Source organism: Heterodontus francisci, chromosome 2 (assembly GCF_036365525.1).
Source record: "Heterodontus francisci isolate sHetFra1 chromosome 2, sHetFra1.hap1, whole genome shotgun sequence".
Lineage (NCBI taxonomy): Eukaryota > Metazoa > Chordata > Chondrichthyes > Heterodontiformes > Heterodontidae > Heterodontus > Heterodontus francisci.
This window is the reverse complement of record NC_090372.1, coordinates 58,740,502-58,754,692: the sequence shown is the minus strand read 5'-3', so window position 1 is coordinate 58,754,692 and position 14,191 is coordinate 58,740,502. Positions and strand designations below refer to the sequence as shown.

The 14,191-nt window shown below is 42.0% G+C and overlaps 1 protein-coding gene across 3 annotated transcripts in view; it reads right to left on the bottom strand.

Annotated features, from left to right (window-relative positions):
- LOC137384512 (1-aminocyclopropane-1-carboxylate synthase-like protein 1) overlaps positions 1-14,191 on the bottom strand; it is a 140,725-nt gene that overhangs the window by 14,005 nt on the left and 112,529 nt on the right. The gene's annotated exons all lie outside the window — the stretch shown is intronic.

Sequence of the window (14,191 nt, the reverse complement as noted above, 5' to 3'; positions counted from 1 at the left end):
ATTGTACCTAAACCGAACTAATAAAATAATAAAAAAAACACACCAACTTTCACTTTCACACACACTCTGGAGGTTTACACACATACAAAAAGATTACAGAGTGGGGAAAGGTAGATTGGTTGAGTTAGAGTCCATAAAAAGGGGGATATAGTCTGTGAAGTTTGGTGATTCAGCTGGCTTCGAGCTGAATTCAATGCTCCTGAGGCTTTTACTTTGAAGAATTAGATGACTGTTTTGGTGAGTCGTTTGGAGATAGCGATGTGGATAATTTCCTCCAACGGTCTTTCTGGTTGTAGCTGGAGTATGCAAAAGTGGTCAGTCAACAGGCAGGTTCTGAAAGCTTTCAAGCAAGAATGGAGATAGGGAGAGAGAGAGAGACTCCCACTTAGGGTCTGCTCAAGCCAGAGTCCAGAAATCTCCTCTGCTGCAGAGAAAAACACCAGCTTAAAACCACAGATGGGGAGGGGCTTGTCATATGACAGTCACTTAGTCATTCAAACATAGCAGTTAGTAGTATTTCTTGCTGAGAGAACATGTACCTCCTTTAAACTTTCTGGGTCTTGGTACTTGCTGGGGACTGCAGGCATTTTGTCTCTCTCCTCACATAAATGGCAGTGTTACAAATTTGGTGATCATCTTTAACTGAAAGGATGGCTTTGCTGGCAGCTTGTCTTTTAAAAATGTCTTACAAATACAAATTCAGATCTCCAGTCAATGGAGTAAAGAAAATTACCACTCAACAAAACATATTGGCGTAACAGAGGATATAACAAGAGATTGACAGCCAGTAGAGAATGTGTGTATGGAATTAAGAACTAGAAGGAGATTTAAGACTTTAAGGAGTCATGTATAGGCCTCCTAGTAGCAGCTGTTAAGTGGTAAATTGTATAAATGCAGAGATTAGGCAAGCATGGAACAAAGGTAGAGTGATTTTAACTTTCATATAGATTGGGATGATCAGACTAGAAGGATAGTAAATTTCTTCATGTCTGAGATAATTTTCTGCAGAATTATGTCCTAGAACCAACAACAGGGCATGCCATATTAGAGTTAATAATGATTAGTGGTATGTAAACATTTATCTAATGGTGATCAAAATATGATCAAGTTCCACGCAGTGTTTGAAAGGGAGAAACGCGAAACAGCTGTAAAGGTTTAAGATTTAGGCATGACTGTATTCAATGGGATGAGACAGACACTGTTCAGTCAACCAGGCAAATCAGTTAATGTGTAAAATGACAAATGATCAGTGGGAGGTGTTTAAAAAAAGAATTTAATGTGATACAGAACCAGTTTATACCTCTAAGGGGCAAGAGCTCTAGTTGCCAAAACAGACAGCCATGGACAACAAAAGAGTAAGGGATAACATATAAAACAGCATACAAGAATGCATAAAATAGCACAAGATACAAACAGCAAAGGGTAACAAAACAGATAGTAAGAGCTACAAAAGGGGGTACAAAAAGAAATTTACAAGGGATGCCAAAATCAACACAAAAGATTTTACGATTCGGAAACAAAAAGGGTGGTCAGGAGCACGTGGGCCCCTTAAAAACCAATAACGATGCATTGTCAATGAAAATAAGGGAATGGTTGTCATGGTTTGAACTGAGTGCTGCTGAGTCTGGTAAATCCAGTGAGAAGGAGTCTTAAGGGTTAATTTCTGTCTAAAGTCTAGTTTTTTTCTTCAATTTAGCAGTTAACTAAAAATTACTCCTCGAGTTAAGAGAAGTTAAGTTTTATTCCAGCCTTAAAACAGGAGTTTACAAGCTGTCTGGGAGCAGCTGCAGCGAGCTACTTAGGAGCTGGCTTTAACTGTTTTTTCAGAAGCTTGAATCAGCTGTTTTTCAGAAAATATAAAAACAGGGCTTTCTCAGTGCTGCTTCATCTATACTGTGAGCTGCTTTGAGTGCTCAGAGTGTAAAGTGGGAGTTTAGTGAGTGAGGGAGTTTGGTGAGGGAGGGTCTCCTTTCTTTCTTTCTTTCTACCTTTTTTCAGCCTCCGATAGCTGGCTCTTACTTCGGTACAGGGGGAAGAAGTTGATTGGTGAGTAACTGGTAAGTTATTCTACTTATTCCAATTGTAATCAATAGTTTTTAAAGTTATGGTATAGCAGGTCAGCTCAGCCAAGTGGAATGTACATCCTGCGGTATGTGGGAAGTCATGGACGCACATTGTGTCTGAGACAAACACATTTGCAGGAAGTGTCACTAGCTGCAGAAGTTTGAGCTCCAGGATTCGGAACTAGAGGGGTGGCTGGAGTCACTGTTGTGGATCCGCGAGGCGGAGGACTACTCGGTTCTGGAGGTGGTCACACCGCAGGTTAGGACAATGCAGGCAGAGAGGGAATGGGTGACCGCCAGGCAGTGTAAGAGAACCAGGCAGGCAGTGCAGGAATCCCCTGAGTCTACCTTGCTTGATAATCAGTTTTCCATTTTGGATACTGGTGAGGGCGATGGTTCCTCATGGGACTGCAGCCAGAGCAAAGTCTGTGGCAACACTTGTGGCTCAGCTGCAGAGGAGGGGAGGAAGAAGAATGGAAGAGCAATAGTGATAGAGATTCGATAGTCAGGGGATCAGACAGGCATTTCTGCAGCAGTAAATGTGACTCCAGGATGCTGTGCTGCCTCCCTGGTGCAAAGATCAAGGATGTCAGGGAGCGGCTGCAGGGCATCCTTCTGGGGGAGGATAAACAGCCAGAGGCCGTGGTCCACATTGATACCAATGACAGGTAGGAAGAGGGATGAGGTCCTGAAAGCAGATTTTAGGGAGTTAGGAAGGAAATTAAAAAGCAGGACATCAAGAGCAGTAATCTGAGGTTTATTCCCAGTGCCATGTGCTAGAGGCACTGGGACTGGTTCTGGGGCAGGTGGGACCGGTAGAAGATGGAAGGGCAACACCTGAACAGGAACAGAGTTAATATCCTCATAGGGAGATTTGCTAGAACTGTTGGGGAGGGTTCAAACTAACTTATCAGGGGGATGGGAACCTGATGGGTAGGTCAAACTGGAAGGACCTAAAGCTGGTAACAGGAGGTAGAAAAGCAGCAAGTGACATTAGAAGACAGGAGAAACAAAGGTGAGCATCAACTAGGCTTAGAATGCAGAGTAATGTCAAGTAGACAAGGTTAGGGGCACCATACCTGCTTGCATGTAGTATTCGCAACAAGGTAGATAATTTAAAGGCACAAATAGAGGTAAATAGGTATGATTTAATTGCCATCATAATTGCCATTACGGAAACGTGGCTACATGGTGGCCAAGACTGGAAACTGGATATTCAACATTTAGGAAGGACAGGCAAAAAGGAAGTGGTTTTGCACTGATAATAAGGGATGGGATCAGTACATGAGTAAGGGAGGATATCAGATCGGAAGAACAAAATGTGGAGTCTGTTCAGGTGGAGCTAAGAAACAGCAAGGGGCAGCAAACATTGGTAGGAGTTGTTTATAGGCCACTAAACAGTAGTGGTAGTGCGGGGCCTGGTATAAATGAGGAGATTAGAGAAGCATGTAGCATGGGTAACACAGTAATCATGGGTGACCTCAATCTGCATATTGACTGGGTAAACCTAATGTGCACTAATGCTATGGAGGACGAGTTTCTGTAGTGTGTTAGGGATGGTTTTCTAGAGCAGTATGTTGAGGAACCAACTAGAGAACAGGCTATTTTAGATCTAGTATTATGTAATGAGAAAGGGTTAATTAATAATCCTGTTGTAAAAGAACCTTTAGGGATGAGTGACCATAATACGATAGAATTTTACATTATGTTTGAAAGTGAGGTAGTTCAATCTGAAGCTAGGGTGTTAAGGGGAACTATTAAGGTATGGGGGGGCAAAGTGGCTGAGGTGTATTGGGAAAATACACTAAAAGGTACAATACATAGGTAATGGATAGTCTTTAAAGGATTATTACATAGTTTACAGTAACTATACATTCCTTCAAGGCACAAAAACCCCAAAAGTAGTCAGTCAACCGTGGCTAACAAAGGAAGTTAAGGATTGTATAAGATTAAAAGAAAAGGCCTATAAAATTGCCAGAAATTGTAGTAAACCTGAGGATTGGGAGGATTTTAGAATACAGCAAAGGAGGACCAAGAAACTGATAAAGAAAGGGAGAATAGAATATGAATGTAAACTAGCAAAAAAAAAAATGGACTGTAAAAGCTTCTATAGGTACGTAAAAAGGAAACGTTTGGCTAAGACGTTCCTCATTCTCCCTAGTCCCTTGGATCTCTAATTCTGGGAGATTTCTTGTATCTTCCTCAGTGAAGACAGACACAAAGTAATCATTTAGCTTCTCTGCTATTTCTCTATTCCCCATTATAAATTCTCCTGACTCTGCCTGTAATGGACCCACATTTGTCTTAGCCAAACTTTTCCTTTTTACTTACCTATAGGAGCTTTTATAGCCCATTTTTATGTTTTTTGCTAGGTAACATTCATATTCTATTCTCCCTTTATCAGTTTATTGGTCCTCCTTTGCTGTATTCTAAAATCCTCCCAATCCTCAGGTTTACTACTAATGGTATGTTAGCCTTTATTGCAAAAGGATTTGAGTACAGGAGTGGTGAAATTTTGCTTCAATTGTATAGAATCTTGGTTAGACCACACCTGGAGTGCTCTGTGCAGTTTTGTTTCCCTTACCTTAGGAAGAATATTATTGCCATAGAGGAATGTTCACCAGACTTGTTCTCAGGATGGCGGGACTGTCCTATGAAGAGAGATTGGGGAAACTGGGCCTGTATTCTCTACAGTTTCGAAGAATGACAGGTGATCTCATTGCAACCTACAAAATACTTTAAAGGGATAGACAGGGTAGATACAGGTAAGATGTTTCCCCAGGTTGGGGAGTCTAGAACCAGGGGACACAATTTCAAAATAAGGGGGAAGCCACTTAGGACCAAGATGCGGAGAAATTTCTTTACTCAGAGCATTGTGAATCTTTGGAATTCTCTACCCCAGAGGGCTGTGGAAGCTTGGTCATTGAGTTTAAAGCCGAGATTGACAGATTTCTAAATACCAATGACATAAAGGGATATGAGAATAGTGTGGGAAAAAGGTATTGAAGTGGGTGACCAGCCATGATCGTACTGAACGGCAGAGTAGGCTCGATGGGCTGAATGGCAGAGCAGGCTCGATGGGCTGAATGGCCTACTCCTGCTCCTATGATCCTATGCTGAATCATTGTTTTGTGTCAGTATTTACAATAGAGTAATTGGTCAGCATACCAGACATCCGAAGGAAAATAATATTGCGGCAGGGCCCAATACCATGAACCTTTATTTTCTGCTATAACTTCTTGTGTGGCACCATATCGAATGCTTTTTGAAAATCTAAATACACTATATCCACTAGTTTCCCCTTATCCACCATGCTAGTTACAACCTCAAAGAACTCTAATAAGATTTGTCAAACACGATATTGCTTCCATAAATCTGTATTGATTCTGCCCAATCATATCAATGATTATTTAAGTGCTTTGTTATCATGTTTCAAAAATTAGTTTCTACCGTTTTTCCTAATCCTGATGTCAGGTTAACTGGCCTATAGTTCCCCATTTTCGCTCTCCATCCTTTTTTGAATAACAGAATTATGCTTGCTACCCTCCAGTTAACATCAACCGTTCTAGAAGCTGACAAATTCTGGAAGATCAAAATCAATGCATCCACTATCTCTGTAGTCACCTCTTTGAAAATCCTAAGATGCAGTCCAGCAGGTTCAGGGGATTGGTCAGCTTTTAGTCCCATTAATTTCTTCAGTACTATTTCCTTATTAAAAAGCACGCCAGGAGTTTGGAGCCTGGACATAAAGGAACAGGAGCCAAAACCAAATACAGGAGAAATTAAAAAGTGATGTCAGAGTGACATCACAATCAACAGAGAGAATGGGAAAAGAAAAAAGCTGGGGTGAGTGCACTGGTAACTGTTTAATTTAATCGAAATTAATCAACTATAAAATAAGACTTGATCACATCATTAATATAAAAACTAAAACCAATTTTACAATTTTTCATATAATTAAAACAGTGCTCAATCAGATCTGGGGGATAAGTTAAAAATTAAATAATTGGGGATAAGAAAACTAAATAAGCCTGAATTTTTCAGTACATTAAAATCTAAGATTTTTCGATAAAATGAGTTAAGTAAAAACATTTTAGTTAACCTCCCTATGAAATAAAATGATGTCAACACAGGAAAAGCAGCTGATTGGTGAGTAGCTGATGAGCCTTTTTTTTTTAAGTAGTACGTTTAATAGCTGAATAAATAGAGGCATGGCAGGGCAGCTGGGACCCATGGAGTGCGCATCCTGTTCCATATGGGAACTCTGGGACCTTCTCATGTCCTGGACAAACACATGGATTTTAAGAAAGCATTTGATAAAGTATCTCATAAAAGGCTGGTTAACAAAACTGAGGCTCATGGAATAGGAGGGTCAGTGTCCAATTGGATTAAAAAAATTGGCTTAAGGACAGAAAACAGCAAGTCGTGGTAAATGGTTGCTTTTCAGACTGGAGGATGGTAGACAGTGGTGTTCCCCAAGGGTCAGTGCTAGGCCAACTTTTTTTTTGCTATATATAAATGACTTGGACCTTAGAATACAGAGTAGAATTTCAAAATTTGCCAATGATACCAAACTTGGAGGAGCGGCAAACAAACAGTGAGGATGATACAAATCGCCTACAACAGAACATAAACTAGCAGAATGGACAGACAAGTGGCAGACGGAATTTAATACAGACAAGTGAGAGGTGACGCATTTTGGCAGAAGGCATAGGGTGAGGCAATATAGACTTAATGGCGCAGTTCTAAAGAGTGTGCAGGAACAGAGGGACCTGGGGGCACATGTGCTTTGATCTTTGAAGGTACAGGACATATTGAGAGAATGGTTAATAAAGCATATGAGATCTTGGGCTGCACAAATAGAGGCATTGAGTGCAAAAGCAGGGAAGTTATGCTGAACTTTTATAAAGCTCTGGCGAGACCCCCAACTAGAATATTGCGGTCAGCACATTTCTGGAAGGATGTAAGCGTCTTTGAGAAGGTGCAGAGATTTACCAGAATGGTTCAGGAATGGAGGATTTTAGTTACAAGGTTAGGTTGGAAAAGCTGTGTTTGTTCTTAGAACAAAGGATATTGAGGAGCAATTTGATAGAGGTGTACAAGATTATGACAAGCTTAGGTAAGTTAGACAAGGAAAAACTGTTCATTAACTGATGTGCAAGGACTAGGGGACACAGACTGAAGGTTTTTGGCAAGAGATGCAGAGGGAATGTCAGAAGGAACTTTTTTACGCAGTGAGTGGTAATGCCCTTGATCTCGCTACCCTGCCATGCCTCTGTTTATTCAGCTATTAAACATACTACTTAAATAAACAAAGGCTCACCAGCTACTCACCAGTCAGCTGCTTTTCCTGTGTTGACATCACCATATCATTGGGAGAAGCAGAACCAATGATTTCAAAATTAAATTAGATAGGCACTTGAAGGGCTACAGGGATCAAGCAGGGGAGTGAGACTGACTGGACTGCTCCATGGAGAACCAGCATGGAATCGATGGGCCGTAAATGACACTATAACACTTAGGTGCAGGAGGTGCCATCAACTGCAGCAGCTTGAGCTCCAGGTTTTGGAGCCTGAGCAGCAACTCAAACACATCCACGAAACAGAGTTTTGTGCCTAGCACATTTACACATGTGGTCACCCTGCAGTTTAAGGCTATGCAAGCAGGAAGCCGCCAGACAGTCAAGAAAGACCAGGCAGATACAGCAGGAGCCCCAGGTGCATCTCACTCATCAACTAGTATTCTGTTCTGAATACTGGTGATTGTGATGGTTCGTCTGGGGTGTGCAGCCAGAGTCTAGTCCACAGCATAACGGCTGGCTCAGCTGTACAGGAGGGCAAGAGGAAGATTGTAAAAACAATAGTGATAGGAGATTCTATAGATCTGGGAACAAACAAACATTTCTGCAGCCACAGAGGTGAATCAAGGATGATCTGTTGCCTCCCCTGGTGTCATGTACACCGGACATGCGATGGACTAACTCTGAAGAGTTATGAAAAACTGACTTTGGCTTTAAAAAATGAAACTTTATTGATTTTTTTTTTTTTTAAAGTGAACAATGGCCCCAAAATGACCACCAAAGGAATGGGACTGGCCTTCGTGTATTCAAACTGTCTGACAAAGACGAAGGACAAATTTCCAAAGCTAGGAGATGTCAACTGCACCCCATCCTAAAAACATTCCAGAACTGAATGTCTTCTTCTGAAACGAAGAAGGAGTGAAGTAGACATCCCTGGGCCATTGTCCAATCACCATGGGGAAAAGACAGGATCATCTCCTACCAGGTGAAAGGTGAAATAGTTTTACATTAAAAAGAGATAACATCCTAACAGCTTGTGTTCCAGCCAAGCCAGAATAGTGTGCCCTGCTGCAGAATCCTACGTCCACGTTATACAGCAGTGAAGACTAGAAGTGACTTCAACTGAACCTTCAATCAAGGGAGAAATCTACAATCATCTCAGGCCTGCACCCATCGAGGACTTGATTTCCAAGAGAATCCAACAGGTTTATTGTGACCTCTGCCCCACTAAAAAGTCACTTTCCTTTTTCCCTTCTCTGTCTCTCCTCGTGTGCGCACACAAGCGAATGCGACAATTTCAGGACAAGGCATATTGTTCAATAAATAATTTTCTGTTTTTTAAAACCTACAAGAAAACCTGTCAGTGTCTACTTGAAAAATGAAACACCAAGGGGCTAAACTCTAATAAAAATACACTTGCTGCAGTCAGATAGGGAGTTGAACAGTGGGAACCACCCACGTCGCACCACGTGGCCATAATAAATTGGGGGCTCGAAACCAGGATCTAAACTGCCAGGCAAACGACAGATTCGGAAAACGGGAGGACAACTGATCTCTAAAATTGTGGAAAAATAAACAAACAGGCTTTCTTGCATTTTTCTGTTTTTTTTCTCTACACTACTAAAAACAAAAGAGATGGCCACATTTAATGTGAAGGGGTTTGTAGAGCAGGCAGAGATATCCCATGATAAGTTAAACAAATTAGGGGTTGAAGATTTGAACAGCATCGCTACAGAGGTGGAAATTACTTTCAGACAAAAAACAACAAAACCTAAATTGATGAAAAGTCACGTCAACTATTTTAAACTTACCCCTGAACTCAAAAAATGTCTAGAATCAGACTCTGAAAATATAATTTTAGCTAGGGTCCAGTAAGAGATAAAAAAGGAAAAAATAGTTTCAGCTTCAAAAGGAAAACAAGAGCTTCAGAAGGAAAAAGCGGAGTGTTACAGAAGGAAAAAGAGGAAAGGGAGATGCAGTTGAAAAGCAAAGAGATGCAGTTACAGAAGGAAAAAGAGGAAAGAAAGATGCAAAGAGAAGAAGCAGTCAGAAAGTTTAAGTTACAGAGACTGCCAACCCAAAATGAAAACATTACCAGCCACTTAAACCTTATCTCCAATTCAGAGTAAAACTCTGAGGTGCTGAGACACTCAAGACTGGTGCCAAAATTTAATGAGGAGGAGGCTGAGTCATATTTTATCTCATTTGAGAAAATAACTCCCAGGCTAAAATGGCCAACAGAATTTTTGGCTCTCCTCTTACAAGGCAGGTTCATGGGTAGGGCTCGTGAAGCTTTTCCCTGTTGTCAGAAGAAAGTTTGTTCATAATCAGAGGAACTAAAACTGCAATTCTAAATGCATATGAACTGGTATCAGAAGCATATGAACTGGTATCAGAAGCATAGAGACAGAAATTCTGACCCACCTGGAAAAGACCCACACAGACTTACACTGAATTCGAAAGAATTAATAATATGGCTTTTGATCGCTGGATACAATCTCTCAAGCTGGAACCCTTATATGAAAATTTGTGGGAAGTGATGTTGCTGGAAGAATTTAAAAATAGCATCCCAAGTAAGGCAAATTGTATGTTGGCCTTCATAGCGAGAGGATTCGAGTACAGGAGCAGGGATGTCTTGTTGCAATTATACAGGGCCTTGGTGAGGCCACACCTGGAATATTGTGTGCAGTTTTGGTCTCCTTATCTGAGGAAGGATGTTCTTGCTATAGAGGGAGTGCAGCAAAGGTTTAACAGACTGATTCCCAGGATGGCGGAACTGATGTATGAGGAGAGATTGAGTCGGTTAGGATTATATTCACTGGAGTTCAGAAGAATGAGGGGGGATCTCATAGAAACCTATAAAATTCTAACAGGACTTGACAGGGTAGATGCAGGAAGGATGTTCCCGATGGTGGGGGAGTCCAGAACCAAGGGTCATAGTCTAAGGATACGGGGTAAACCTTTCAGGACTGAGATGAGAAGAAATTTCTTCACCCAGAGAGTGGTGAGCCTGTGGAATTCGCTACCACAGAAAGCAGTTGAGGCCAAAACATTGTATGTTTCCAAGAAGGAGTTAAATATAGCTCTTGGGGTGAAAGGGATCAAAGGATTTGGGGGGAAAGCGGGAACAGGTTACTGAGTTGGATGATCAGCCATGATCATAACGAATGGCGGAGCAGGCTCAAAGGACCGAATGGCCTACTCCTGCTCCTATTTTCTATGTTTCCAAGTAGTATAAGAACCCACAATGAAGAGTAAGGGAAGCAGCTAAATTGGCCGACGATTATGAATTAATGCACAAATCCCTAACTCAGAATACGTTTGGTCTAGTAACTCGTATAAGCTTTGGAGAGATAGTAGGGATACAGAGGAAGCAGAAATGGGTTTGAAACAAAAGGAGAGTAGGGAAGGAAAACCAGATCGGTCACCAACTTTTAAAAGGAACCCAGGTGCCTGACTTGTTTCCAGTGTGACAAATCTGGGCATGTCCAAACAAACTGTTGGGATGCCAAAAAAGCAAAAGAAGGCCCTGAAGTCAAACCCATGTCTGTGGTTTTGAAAGTGGTAAGCCTGTGTTCTGATAGAACTCAAGAGTAAAGCACATACCAGAATGTTCTACACAAAGAAAAAATGACTCCCTTTGTGTCCCAGGTACCAGACAAGGAGATAACCATTCTCAGGGATACCGGCTGTTTTCAAACACTACTGGCGGCCAAACTTACAGAAATGCCACTGGGAAGCAGAACAAATACCACAGTATTGGTAAAAGGACTTACTGACAAATGCTTAGTTAAAATTTACCTACAGAGTATGTTGGTCACGGGGATAGTAATAATCGGGATCATTCCGAGATTACCGATGAAGGGGGAAGACCTATTGCTGGGCAATGACTTGACAGGAAGCACAGTATTGTACCCAAAGGGTCCAGAACAGTCCAAGGAGACTGGCGAAATTGAGGGGAGCAAACAAAGCTCTGTACAGCTGCAGAAGGCTGGGGAAGTTCCAAAAATTCCACAGGGGGCAAGAGACCCAACAAGAAGCTAAGATAAAAGCGGCAAAAGTTGAAGGAAAAGCAACTGAGATATAGTTAGCTGAAATCTTTTTTAAAGATTTATATAGGGATGAGGAATGTTCCCAAACAGAAAAGCCAAGAGTGAGGGAAATGCTCACCTAATTGAAGTGCCACAGGGAAGTGCAGTGGAAGCTGGACAACCACCTGCTAGCCTTGGTGTCCCAGAAGACATGGAACAGATTAGGGAAACACCTATCTCTGAAGTAAAAGGGAAAGGGAAGGTAACAGACCTTAACGTTTGCGAAAATCACAAGAAAACTAAAAGTGAGGTCAGCATAGATCTACCCACTGAAGAACCAAACAATCAGGTTCCAAATCCAAAACTAATTAAACCCAACAATTTACAGTCAGAACTCAGCAAGAACAAGGGGTTGGAAGAAATCCCAGATGCCTCGCGAGGCTAAAAACAATGTATCATCCACTATCACCCTAGAAATAACTATCAATGTGCCAGAACCTGAATGGTTAACACCATGCATTGTGGAAGCAGTAATTAAGGGGTTAAAGCTTGTACAAACCGGGAACCTTGCCACAAGCAGTAACAGAAATTTGCAGACTACAAGCTTCACCAACAATCAGATGGTCTTGGAGATTGACGTTCCTAAAGTAGTGCAAGCTGGTATGAGAGAAACTACAACCCTATGTGACAATACATAACCAAAAGAATTGGAATTTTTTGATGGTACCTCATCCAAAAGAAGGTGTGAAATAGCTAACTCCTGGGCCATTGTGAGATCACCATGGGGAAGAGATGAGAACATCTCCTACCAGGAGGTGAGAGAAGACACAGTTTTCCCTTAGAAAAAGACAGCCAGAGAGAGGGGGGAGGGTGACGGCCAGCGGTGGTGGTCCATATCTGAACCATAAACTTAAGTACAAAGAGGGATGAGGTCCTGCAGGCAGAGTTCAGGGAGCTAGAAAAGAAACTAGTAAGCAGGACCTCAAAGGTAGTAATCTTCAAATTACTCCCAATACCACACGCAAGCTAGTATACAAATAGGAGGATAGAGCAGATGAACACATGGGTGTAAAGATGGTGCAGGAGGGAGGGGTTTAAATTCCTGGAACATTGTGACTGGTTCTGGGGGAGATGGGACCTTTACAGAGCATATGGGTTGTACATGAACACAGTCAGGACCAAGGTGATTTGCTAGTGCTATTGGGGAGGGTTTAAACTAACTTGGCAGGGGTATGGGAACCAAGAGGCAATATTAGAGAGGACAATCCAAGGTGCACAGAGAATTAGGAGAGACAGATAGCACTCAGAGTAGGAAGTAATAATGTGTTAGGTGCAGCAGGAAATATTAAGGTGTTGGGTAGAGACAGAGCAACAGGGAAGGAATGTAATAAGATCTAATTTAGGTTTATTGTGCATGTATATGAATGCACAGAGTGCAGTTAATATGGTTGGTGAGCTGCAGGCACAGTTAGCCACATAGGTGGTGATAAATGAAACCTGGCTCAAAAAAAGGGAAGGACTGGAGACTAAATATTCCTGGATACCAGGTGTTCAGGAAAGATAGGAAAGGAAGAAAAGGAGGAGGGGTAGCTGTATTGATTAAGAGAACATGACAGTGCTGGAGAGAGAGGATGCCGTCGAGGGGTCAAGGACAGAATCTGTTTGGTTAGAACTAGGAAACAGTAGAGGTACCATTACATTTGCTGAGTGTATTCTATAAACCATCAACTAGTGGGAAAGTTATAGGGGAACAAATTTGCGAGGTTATTGCAGAGAGGTGCAGGAATTATACAGTAGCTAGAATGGGGAACTTCAATTATCCTAACATAGACTGGGATAGTAATAGCGTAAAGAGCAGAGAGCACAAGAGTGTGTTCAGGAGAATTTTCTACATCAGTATGTTTCCACTCCAACAAGGATTTAGGCATTGCTGGATCTGGTTTTGGGGAAAGAAGTGGGTCAATAAAAATAAAGTGTTGGGAGGGGAACATTTAGGGGACAGTGATTGTAGCCTCATAAGGTTTAGGTTAGCTATGGAAAAGGACAAGGAGCAATCCAGAGTAAAAATAATTAATTGGGGGAGGGCCAACTTCAATGGAGTGAGAACGGATCTGGCCCAAGTAAACTGGAATCAAAGATTGGCAGACATACCTGTAACTAAACAATGGGCTGCCTTCAAAGAGGAGCTAGCTCATTAGAACATTAGAACATTACAGCGCAGTACAGGCCCTTCGGCCCTCGATGTTGCGCCGACCATCTGACCTACACTATTCCATTTTCATCCATATGTCTATCCAATGACCACTTAAATGCCCTTAAAGTTGGCGAGTCTACTACTGTTGCAGGCAGGGCGTTCCACGCCCCTACTACTCTCTGCGTAAAGAAACTACCTCTGACATCTGTCCTATATCTTTCACCCCTCAACTTAAAGCTATGTCCCCTCGTGTTTGCCATCATCATCCGAGGAAAAAGACTCTCACTATCCACCCTATCTAACCCTCTGATTATCTTGTATGTCTCTATTAAGTCACCTCTCCTCCTCCTTCTCTCTAACGAAAACAACCCCAAGTCCCTCAGCCTTTCCTCGTAAGACCTTCCTTCCATACCAGGCAACATCCTAGTAAATCTCCTCTGCACCCTTTCCAAAGCTTCCACATCCTTCCTATAATGCGGTGACCAGAACTGCACGCAGTACTCAAGGTGCGGCCTCACCAGAGTTTTGTACAGCTGCATCATGACCTCGTGGCTCCGAAACTCGATCCCCCTACTAATAAAAGCTAACACACCATATGCCTTCT